Here is an 11,697-nt window from a genome sequence, read left to right on the forward strand (position 1 = left end):
GGCTTGCGCAAGGTCCAATTTCGCAAAGATTTTACCTCCCCCTGAAGAATGTAATAGGTGTACCACCGGAACTGGGTATGCGCTTTGCTGTAGCGTGTGGTTAAGGGTTGCTTTGTAGTCCCCGCAGATACGTACTGACCCATCTGGTTTAATAGGGGTGACAATTGGGGTTTCCCACCTTGCATGGTCTATTGGTTCTAATACCCCCTGTGCGATAAGTTTATCTAATTGTTCATCAATTTTTGGTTTTAACACGAAAGGAACTCGCCTCGCCTTTAGTCTTATAGGGGCTATATTTGGATTTAAATTAAATGAGATAGGGGACCCTTGGTACTTGCCCAGTTCTCTGTTGAAGACATCCTGGAATTCTTTCATCAGGTTCTCTTCCCAGTCTGTCTCAGTAATGCTCTTTATTCTGGTTACTCCGATTCCTAATGGTGCAAACCATTTGAGTCCCAATAGGCTGGGCCGATCCCGGTCGACTATTGTTAATGGAAGGACTTTAGTGTGTTTTTCGAATTCAACTTTGAAATGTCCGGTACCTACTACAGGAATTCTGTTTCCCTGGTAGTCCTTTAGTGTGAGTTTTTGTATTTCGAGCTCTCCCTTGTTTATATCAGGTATTAGTCTTTTTAGGGTATCCCGCAATACCATTGATAAATACGAGCCTGAGTCCACCTCCATCTCACATGGCTGGCCTTCTATGGTGACTTGCACATGTACCTTTTTTGCATTGATTGAGTTTGAGTGCCCAATGGTTATTGTTTGATGTGTTTCCTCTTTTCTGTTTGCTTCTTTCCATTGCTTGTTTCTGTTTTCTTGACTCCAACGGCTCCCTATTTGCTTTTCCCTCCCTCGGGAGGGGGCATTCCATCTTTGTTTAGGGCCATAGTTATTTCTAGTTTGGCATGCCCTCGCTATGTGTCCCTGCCATTCACAATACCTGCAAATAGCATCGAAGAAATGGCATTCGGAACGTGGAATTTTCTCCGCACCCAGCATAACGGAATTGTGACTTTCTTTCATTCCGCTCCCATCTACCTTTTTCCGACTGGAGTTGATTTACCTCTTCTTGATAGGGATTCAATGTCCTCATGGTGTGTTGTGGTGGAGGGTTTTTTTGTTTCGTGTGGTGTCTTATTGCGTGTTTGATTAGTGTCTTTTTGGGTTTCTTTTGGTAATTTATTCATTTGTCGCATGGTGGCTGCCGATTTCTGTGTGGCTTCCGCTGCGGTGGCTTCTTCTATTGCCTCCTTCAATGTTATCTTAGGTCTTGTTAGTAGTCGACCCTGTAGTGTAAGGTCCTTTAATCCGAGGACCACGCGGTCCCTCATGGCTTCATCCATGTTTAGAAATTTGCATGCTCCGCCAATGTCTCTTAGTGCTGCAACAAAATCTCTGATGCTCTCATCTTCCTTTTGGTCGCACCGATAAAATTAGTTTTTTTTGATGAGGCATGAAACAGTTGGTGCATAGTGGGCTCACAGTAATTTCTCTAGGTCCGTCCACGCCATCATCTTCACATTGTTGGGTGCTGCCAATGCCTTTGCCATTTTGAATACTGTAGGACCGCAGTGGGTGAGGAAGACAGCTCTCTTCCTATTTTCGGATACTCCTTGGAGATCGCTCCCTTCTAGGACCATGAGGAATCGGTTGATGTAGGATTCCCAGTCTTCGGTTGCTGGGTTGAATGGTGCGAGTGGCGAGTTGTTCCTGGCCATTTCGTCTCGCTCGGTCCTCGTTGCCACGTGCGTAACTGGGCTCCTTTGTCTCACTATCCCACCTTCATCACCAGTGTTGCATTGTGGGAAAAGAGACTCGAGACCCAGTTGACTTTTCCTCTTTTTATTTTCTTCCTAGTAACCATGTGCGGAGAAACCGCGGCAGCCTTTTTTATAGCCGGCTGCTCGTGGCTCATGGCCAATAACGGCTCTTCAAATCTCCCGCCGCCACGGACCAACCTATCATAGGTAAGTATGCAAATATATAACAAAGTCTATATGTTGTTTTATCATTTTTTCCAACCATGTGTGGATTTTAGTCCAATATTTTTTGTATCCGAGCATGTCCACCACATATGGTAATATGAACCAGGTATCCGATGACATTTCCAACATTTATCCGATTTATTCTTAAACATTCTCGCAAGTCTCGTCGGGGGTAGATGCCACCTGTAAAACATCTTGTACAAATTTTCTTTATATGCAGTTGATATTGTCATTTTATAATTTTGAGACCACAATTTTTGCCATTTTTCTAAGTCAATCCCATATCCAAAATTTTTCCCCCAAGCAATCATCGTTTCTTTAACTTGTTCCTCCTCCAATTTAAATTCTAATAAATGTCCATAAAGTTTTTTAATTACCTTTTCATCAGTACCCATCAAGATTTTATCTAAATCAGTCAACTTATCATAAATACCTTCTGTTTTAACATCTTTGTCAAATCTAGATTGTATTTGCAAATATGAAAACCAGTTTATTTTTACACCTTGTTCTTCCAATGCTTGCATAGATTTAAGTTCACCCTTTTCATTCAATATCTCACCATATCTAACTATTTGTTCCTTTTTATATATTATTGGATAAGAAAAAGCTTCAATAGTAGATATCCATAATGGAATTTTTAAATAGTATTGTCTTTTTATCTTCTCCCAATTCAAAAACAATGCCTCTCGAATGTAATGTCTTCTACAATACCCCTGTGTTTTAGGTCCCTTGTACCAAAGGAAGGCATGCCATCCCAACAGCAAGTCATGCCCTTCTAAGGTCAATAGTGTACTGTTCCTTAATGTTATCCATTCCTTTACCCACATCAGATTTGAAGTCCACAAATCTTAAAGTCGCCAAGTTTGGGGACCTCTGCCCTGCAGGGAGACCAAAGAGGGAGGTAATGGGGGATACCAGCTCAGTGGGTGAGTGATTCCAATATTTCTATGTTCCCTGAGGATGGGATCTGAAGTCTTTCCTTTGTACATACCTATTTATCTTATAAATGATGGAGGTGATTCTTTAGGATAGTGTTTCTCAATCTTGGCCATTTTAAGCTGTTAGCTGGGAAATTCTGGGAGTTGAAGCCCAAGCACTTTAAAATAGCCAAAGTTGACAAATACTACTTTAGGGGCTTTGCAAATGATTCTGCAAAACTTACAAGGATGGATCTCTTTTTGAATAGGCTGAGAACATGTGAGTGGACTGCTCCCATTGCTCAGGTTGTGATATAGATGTGATGTAGGGATAACCTTGATTACAGGAAAGAGCACAACAACCCAATATTCAAAGAGGAATGGTTAGCTGGATAACTCTTTCGTTAGGCGAGGCTGTGTGATTTAAATAAACTTTTATTTTTTTAAAGAACATTTGTCTTTATGGGGTATTGGCTTTCATCCAGTGTTAGAAAGGCATGGCCACCTGTAGCTTTGTTACCTTATTCCTTCTGCATAGCTTAGGGTAGGCACAATATGCCAGCTTCACACAAAAAGATTTTTTCCTCCTTTATTTGGCGTGGTGTGCTCAGGAACCGAATACAGTGAAGCTTTTGTTCTCCTCAGAAAGAATGTAAAAATAGGAATCCATACCAGCTACATTCTGTGTGATTCATTCGGGGAATAACAGTGCTATATTTCATATGGTCTATTCTTGATTACAACTGCACTTCTGGTGATAAGGATGGGAATTGAAACAAAGTTCTCCCTGACAGAAATCTCTGGCAATCAAAAATCCAAGCATGGCCAAGGGTTATACAGGCCAAGGATGGGGAAATTTATGTCAAAAGCAGCATTCTAACATCCTTCCTAACCCTTCTCCTTCTTTTCTTCCTTCCTTCCCTGACTTTATCTCACTCTTTTCTTTCTTTGTCCTTTCCCCCTTTGTCTCCCCTTTAATCCCTGTGAAGCATCTTTGCACATGACAATCTGAGAGTCTCATTCACTATTTTCTGCTTCTGGCTTAAGCAACTGTATACAAACTACCCTGGATAACTTGCTGGGTTTTTATTGTAGAGAAAGTACAATTACCCTTAACTTATTATCATAATTGAGCTGGCAAGAATAGCTCATTCAATCCACCTTTTAACTGCTCCTTGGATGAGGGCCTTAGACCAGGAAAACAGTATTCCAAAATAATGTTATTGGCACAGCACACAATTCTAGGCACATATCTAAGAGGAAGCATAATAATCCATTAGTTTCCTAAGGGAAAACTGAAACCAGCATTCACATCATCAACACCCTATTGATGGAGCATTCTTTCTCTTCTAATGTTGCTTCTTGTTCTCTTTATCTATGTTGGACTGATCTGCTCTGAACTCTTTTCCTGTTGCAAGTTCTTCTGACACAGAAACTATATGGGACTCTTTCACAAAAGAAAGGGCTCTGGTGGATCTGGCAGGCAAGATCCTCTTGTAAGAATAGGTAAGTTAGATGGTGGAGTATCTTCTCCTAGCCTAATGCTACCAGATATACTGGACTACAGCTTCCATCAAATCCTGAGCTGGATTGAAATCCAGCAATGTAGTTTTTTTTTTTATGCAAGAAGAATCCAAAAACTTGTTATAGGTGGATTGGCTAATAACTAAAACACTGTGCTCCAAATCACAATATATCTTTGGTGTCTAACTGGGCAGAGGGAGCAGGTTGAACTTAGGCAAGTTTTCCCATTTCTTTTTTTTTCCCAATAAGTTTTTTTTTATTATAAACATACATATTTTATGAACCTTGCATTAACCGGGTCAATTCTTTTTTGGGCAACAATAACAACAATAATGCAAATAGGTAGGTGTAGTTCTAATTTTCCAACTTCCACAACTTCCACAACTTTCCAACTTCTCATTTTCCCATTAATTCATTTCAACATAAATAACAGTTCTTTGCGCCTTGTATTTATAATCTCTAAATACCATTATTTAATATTTTCTAAAAATTATTCATAGTTCCACCATCGCTTCAATATTCCAAATGAATAGGGTTAATTATAACGCTAAATATTAGTCAATCCCAAGAGTATATCTCCAAATCCCACACAATTCTAGTCTTTGATTATTTTAAATTCATAACATAGTTTAACACATTAATATTAATAACACTGTTTAATTACATTCCTACATTCCCATCTACTGTCTTTACTTATTTGAATTATATTATTAAATTATATGTTCTATTAATGAATATACTACTGTTTTCCCTGTCTATATTTTCCCATTTTATTGAAATGTTTTCTCATTATCCATCATCTCTTGATCTTTTTGAAATTTCATCATTTATTGATTTTTAATCAACCTTTTATCTCTCTCTTGGAGTGTTGTATCTCTTTTTTTTTTTTTTTTGTATCTACTAATCTTCCCCTTCTGAATACCTTTTGTCTCTTTTTTCTGTTGTATTTGAACTCCCATCAACAAAACTTTTTGGTTTTTCTTACAGAGATTTTTCCCTTTTCCCTCTATTCTATTATAAACCTTTATGGGGTTATGTCTTCTGCTTATTAATCCTTTCTCCTCTTTATTTTTAACTTCTTGTGTATCTTTTTGCTTTTCTCCTTCCACTGCATTTTCTAACTTCTCACCTATTTCTTGAGTATCATGTTGTTCTTTCCTGCCTAATTATTGGGTAGCTTCTACACTCATTTCTGTATCTTTAAACAATCCCCTTATCTCCTTGTTGCCTTTCCAAAATTCACACATATCTTTTAACATAATCAATATTTCTCCACATAGCCCTGCTGTCTCTTGGAAATCCATTTTGTAAAACCCCTTATTTTACAGTTTACAATTTACATTTCCCCAATTATGCATCTCCCAGTTGTCCAAATTTTAAAATCTTATTATCTGTTCTTCTTTTCTCTTTTCTTCTAACACTTTTCTTCTTTTGTCTCATAGGATATTCTGTTGAATAAAATCCAAATCAAAGTCTAGATTAAGTCCAATAGTCCAAGTCCAAATTAAACCACTAGATTCCTCCCATCTTCCAAATCCATAATCCAATAGCCAAATTTAGTTAAGTTTAGATATTTGCAGGTTAGTTCCTTTTTATAAATTTTCCAAAGGGCAAGAAAAAAGAACCAAACAAGGCTCAGTAAATGTTTCCAAATTATCAAAGTTGTCACTAGTAGAGTCAAGGTCAGGCTGTTCTCCAGATGTTGTTGCTTCTATTTTGTGTATTAGGCTTTGTGTTTATTAAAGTAACTTTCTCTAAAATGCTGCGGCTATTGTGCTGTAGTACTTTTCTTCCTCCAGTAGATGTCTCTCTTAACCCAAATCCAGATTAAATAGTCTGTCAAAAACAGGTGAGTTTCCAATTAAATCCAGGGGGGTTGAAAATACAAATAAACCAAATACATTCTCCAGAAAATCGTTTTTCAAATTATTTGGGCTTTTTCCAAGCTTTCTGTATTTTATTAGCTTGTCTTGGGCTTCTTTCACCTCTTTGTTCTCAGTTTTATTTTTCTCCGTGTACCAATCCGCCATTATCTTAAGTTTAGGAGTTATGTTTTAATATTCTTGTTATTACTTCCAATCTTTAGAGTAAAAGTTGGTATAATCTCACCAGTTTGAATGCTCTGTCTATATATTCCTCCAGCACAATTCTCCTGATCCCGGTTGTCCCAGCTTCATGACAGCCAGAAAATGGCCATCGTCCCTGCTGTCAGACGGGGAGAGCTTGCTTCAGACCTAACAAGGAAATTGCAATTTCCCTCATGGTCAGTGGAATGCCTCTCCTTCCTTCACTACCTGTCCAAGATGGCTATGACCCTGAAGGGTCTCTCAACAGTGGTTGCTGGCTGGATTTTGTGGGCAGAGCCCGCTATTTTCCAGCTGTTCATGCCACAACATCAACCGGAAGTCAAGGTTTCCCATTCTAAACTTCAGGTCCCATCTGTAGTCTGGGCAAAATATTGTTCTGTCTTGGAATAATTGAAAGAATATCACCAGGATAACATATGCATTTTAAATATACAGTGTAATACCAGTAGAGGTGAAATTCAACCACCTCAGGAGAGGTGGTAGGGACGATTTGAATTGGTTCGGAGAGGTGATAGGGATGATTTGTATTGGATGGCCCTGCACATGCCTGCCTACCTTCTTCCTTTTAGAGCAGTGATGGCTAACCTTTTTAGCTTGGTGTGTCGAAAATCGGGAAAAAGTGTAGCCTTCCTCGGGTCGTGTGTCACTTCAAGAAATATCAATAATTTGGTTTATGACGGACTGGGCTGGGGTGATCACACAGGGCTGTGAAACTCGTCTCCCTGGTCTCAGGGCTGCAGGTGCAGGATGTGGGGATCGGAAGGCCACCTTACAGGGCTGTGAACCTCATGGATCTCCTTTCCTCCTGTAGCGTTCCTGAGGTAATGAAACTGACAAACCTCAGTTTATGGAGGTTAAAACTGGTTCTCTGCTGCAAAGATCTTGTGGCAGCAGTGACACCACGCCTCCACGCAACAAGCAGGGAGCAGGGATTGGAGCAGAGCACAGGCAGCCTCTAAATGTGCAGGTTTTCCCCACACCAACAGGCGTGTCAGTCAAAGTGCCTCAGCGTGTCACGAGTGACACGCGTGTCATAGGTTAGCCATCACTGTTTTAGAGACTGAGTCCCACCAAGCCACGCCCACCAAGCCGGTAGGGAAAAAAATTTGAATTTCACCCCTGATACCGGTATATAGGACTGATATTCAAGTTGGTCCACAAAGCTCTTGGGAAGATCTTGAATCACTCACTCTTTCTAAATCTCTCTCCTAACAAGGTTGGTGTAAGAATAAGTATGTATCTGATTGAGCTTTTTGTAGAGAAATTTATTCAGCAGTGTCAGTGTAATAAACAAACAAATAATTGAATAATATAAGGGCCTTCCTTGACTTATGACCATTTGTTTAATGAAGTTTAAAGCTATGACAGATTGGGAGAAAGTTATTCATGATCTCTCCTTGAAGTTACAATTGTTGCACTATTGAGCCAGGATAAAATTATTATTTTTTACATTTAATTTTAATGAAAAGACTCAGTAGTTATTATGACTGCTGTTCGATTAAGTATTGAATCATCATTACAAGTTGGAAAGAATCTGGAAGATTTCTGAGGTCGGCATCCAAGACTTTTGTGGTCTGCAGGCACCTCTGTGACCCCTTAAATTCTGCATTTTCCTCCACTGCCAGCATAGATAGTTCTGAACCAAATAATTAAACAGCTAGGACAGGGGTGACAAGCTCATGTGATAGCGGCATCACATGACATATTGGAACATTTTCCCCCTTCGCTAAACCAGGCGTGGCCAGGGCGTGAGACATCTGGTCCACAAGCCAGGAGTTTGACAGCTCTGAGCTAGAATCAGCATAAAGGATCTTCTTAGAACTTTGGAGGTCTGTGGAACAAGCAATGGTGACCTCATGTACATCATTACATTGTGCTAATTACTTGAATCATGTCCAGAGCTTTCTGTCCCTTTTAGTTGTTGACAGCTGTGGAGTGACATCTGTATTCTGTCCTCTGGCAACACCCAAGAATTCTCAAGTCATACTCAAAGAATCATTTTAACAAGTAAAGTATAAGGAGAGATTTGCGGGACTTGAACAGTTCCAAATTCATTCTCAGGTCTTCGGCTGAGACAGCGCCTATGCCTGAACCCATTGTGGCAAAGGGTTATGATGGCCATCAGTGCTTGTTGTGCACCAGAGGATTCACACAGGTGAAAAGCAGTATTGTTGTACTGAGTGTGGGAAGTGGTTTGGCCAGCGAAGGCATCTACCGGAAGATCCGCTCAGGAGAAAAGCTGTACAGTGTGGCTATTCTGCCTTGGCTATTCTGTCTCAGTATTTTTCCATAAGAGAAATCCTGCTCAGCACGTATACCTCTCAGAGCAAAGTTCACCAAGCTGACAGGAAAAGAACTGACAGGAAGAAGCTGAAGTTGATAAGATTAACACAGAGGTCTGTGTCAGATAAAAGATGTGTATTCGGTAAAACATGTTTATCAGTCAGAAAGTTCGTTACTTGTATCACGTAGCCTGGACTCAAAGATAAAGTTTGTAACTTCTTTGTCTTTCTGTAATCCCCACCCCCCCTCTTTGAATCAGCACAATAAAAGAGGACAGCGTAGAGCAAGCTAGCAGCCTGAACATTCCATCTGTCTCAGGCTCAACTGGGACAATTCCATCTGCCCCAGGCGATGCGCTGTCTCACCTAAAGAAATCTTCGTCTTGTGTTCTTTTTTCTTTTCGCTTTTGCAATCACTTTTAAACTCACCCTGGATAGGGTCCTGCTTTTGCCAAACTTCGCCCTTGCGAGGGCTTCTCTGTATCTCACTCTTGCGAGGGTCCCGTTCTGAGAGGAATTCAGCAATCAACCAGAAGATCGAAACAACAGACCGGTCGCTCAACGCGACAGTACAGCTTCCCTCAGTGTGGGAAAGTTTGTGGACTCTTCCCACCTCATGAAGCACCAGAGGGACCCATTTGGGGGACCAGCCCCATCAGTGTATTCAATGTGAACAAAGTTGCACGCATAAATGCTCCTTGGTGCAATATCAGCAGATTCACAGCAAAGAGAAAACCTGTGACTGCATGTGGTCCTCATGTGGAAATGCTGGGACAGAACCAGAGGTGGTATTTAGCAGGTTCTGACCAGTTCTGGAAAACCAGTAGTGGAAATTTTGAGTAGTTCACCTCTGACTGGAGATTTCACAATATCCTTCCCCTGCCACGCCCACCAAGCTACACCCATAGAACCAGTAATAAAAAAAATTGAATCCCACCACTGGACAGAACTATAATTGTCTTCCTGAGAAAGAATCCTTCATTTCTCTTTGCAGAGGTGTAACTTGAGTTGGTGTGAAGGGCTCACCTCCCCTTTCATCAGTAGCACCCCGGTATCTGAAGAAGAGCATCCACTGATTCTTCCTTTCTTTTCATCGAGTTAAATTTCATCCAGTTAAATTGAGTTAAATTGAGGCAAACGAGTGGGAATTTTAAACAGACTAAGAAATAGGGGGGAAAAACTCCTCTCCCTTCAATCTTTCTAACTTATGCTCACTGGCTAACAAGATGGAAGAAATTCATCTCTTAAATAGATGGAATTCTGATTTTTATAATTCAGCTGTTCTTTGTTTTACTGAAACCTGGCTTAATCCACAAATTCATGGGGACAACACCAGATACATCCCAGGATTTCAGACATTTTGATCAGACAGAATTGAAGAGACATCAGGTAAAACAAAGGGTGGAGGATTATGTTTATATATCAACAACAGCTAGTCTCAGGATATAACTATAATATATAAGTTTTGTGATGAAAACTTAGAGTCTTTACACATCAACTGCAAGCCATTTTACTCTCCATGTGAGTTCTCCTCATTTCCCCTAATAGCTGTGTATGTTTCTCCACAAGCCTGTGTAAACAAGGCATTATGAACTCTTGCTGATCAAATTATGGAGGCTGAAGCCAAACACCCAGGTTCTCTTCCCATCATTTTAGAAGATTTCAATCAAGCAAATTTAAGGAACGAGCTCCCAAAATATTTCCAGCATGTAAATTGTCCCACCAGAGGCAAAAAATACTTTAGACCACTGCTACACAACAGTAAAAGATGCTTATAGGTCTTTACCATGAGCAGCTGTGGGACACTCTGACCACTGCACAATTCACCTTGTACCTGCTTACAGACAAAGACTTAAAATCATTAAACCAACAATTAAATCAGTGAAGACTTGGTCGGATGAGGCAAAGCTGAAACTCCAGGCCTGCCTTGATTGCACTGATTGGAATGTTTTTGAAGATGCCTCTGCAGACCTAGATGAGCTCACAGATACTGTAACATCATATGTTAGCTCCTGTGAAGACTTATGTGTACCAACAAGGAACCTGCAAATATATAGTAAAATAAACCTTGGTTCACAGCTAAACTTAAGCAGCTATGTCGTTCCAAAGAAGAAGCCTACAGAAAAGGTGACAGAATGCTATACAACCAGGCCAGAAACATATTAACAAGAAAGATCAGAGCAGCAAAAAGAAGCTACTCTGAAAAGTTAAAGAATCAATTCTCAACAAATGAATCAGCAAACATGTGGAAAACTCTTAAAAACATCACTAGCTTCAGCAAACCACCTTCCCAGGCAGAAGGAATTCAACAACTAGCAGATGACCATAATGTTTTTTTCCTGCAGGTTTGAAAAGAAGCTACAGCTACCTATCTCCACAACCCACATCTCAAACACACCAACATCAGCCAAGCTTCCTACAACTGGCCCCAATCCATTGGGCTCACAACCTCTGGTGATCACAGAAAAAGAAGTGCAAGATCTATTACACAGACAGAAGCCAGGAAAAGCACCAGGGCCAGACAAGATAACTCCTTCTTGCTTAAAAGTCTGTGCTGACCAATTGGCCCCCATCTTCACCTGAATCTTCAATAGATCACTAGAGATGTGCTGTGTTCCTTCCTGCTTCAAACATTCTACCATCATCCCAGTGCCAAAGAATCCCTCCATCAAGGAACTGAATGACTAAAGACTAGTTGCTCTAACATCTGTAGTTATAAAAATCTTTGAAAGGCCTGTGCTGTCCCACCTGAAAACCATCTTGGATCTGCTGTTAGATCCCATGCAGTTTGCATACCGAGCAAATAGATCGACAGATGATGCCGTTAACATGGCTCTGCATTACATCCTACAATACCTTAAATCTCCAAATACCTACGCAAGGGTCCTCTTTGTAGACT

At 40.3% G+C, this 11,697-nt stretch overlaps 1 pseudogene; it reads left to right on the top strand.

The window, feature by feature from the left end:
* Positions 1 to 1,641: 1,641 nt before the first annotated feature.
* On the top strand, positions 1,642 to 9,604 carry LOC113418506 (zinc finger X-chromosomal protein-like; annotated as a pseudogene).
* The last annotated feature ends 2,093 nt before the right edge of the window (positions 9,605 to 11,697 follow it).

This window comes from Notechis scutatus, chromosome Z (assembly GCF_049901735.1).
Source record: "Notechis scutatus isolate UNSWTSFEM ecotype Mainland chromosome Z, rNotScu1.2, whole genome shotgun sequence".
Taxonomy (NCBI): Eukaryota; Metazoa; Chordata; class Lepidosauria; order Squamata; family Elapidae; genus Notechis; species Notechis scutatus.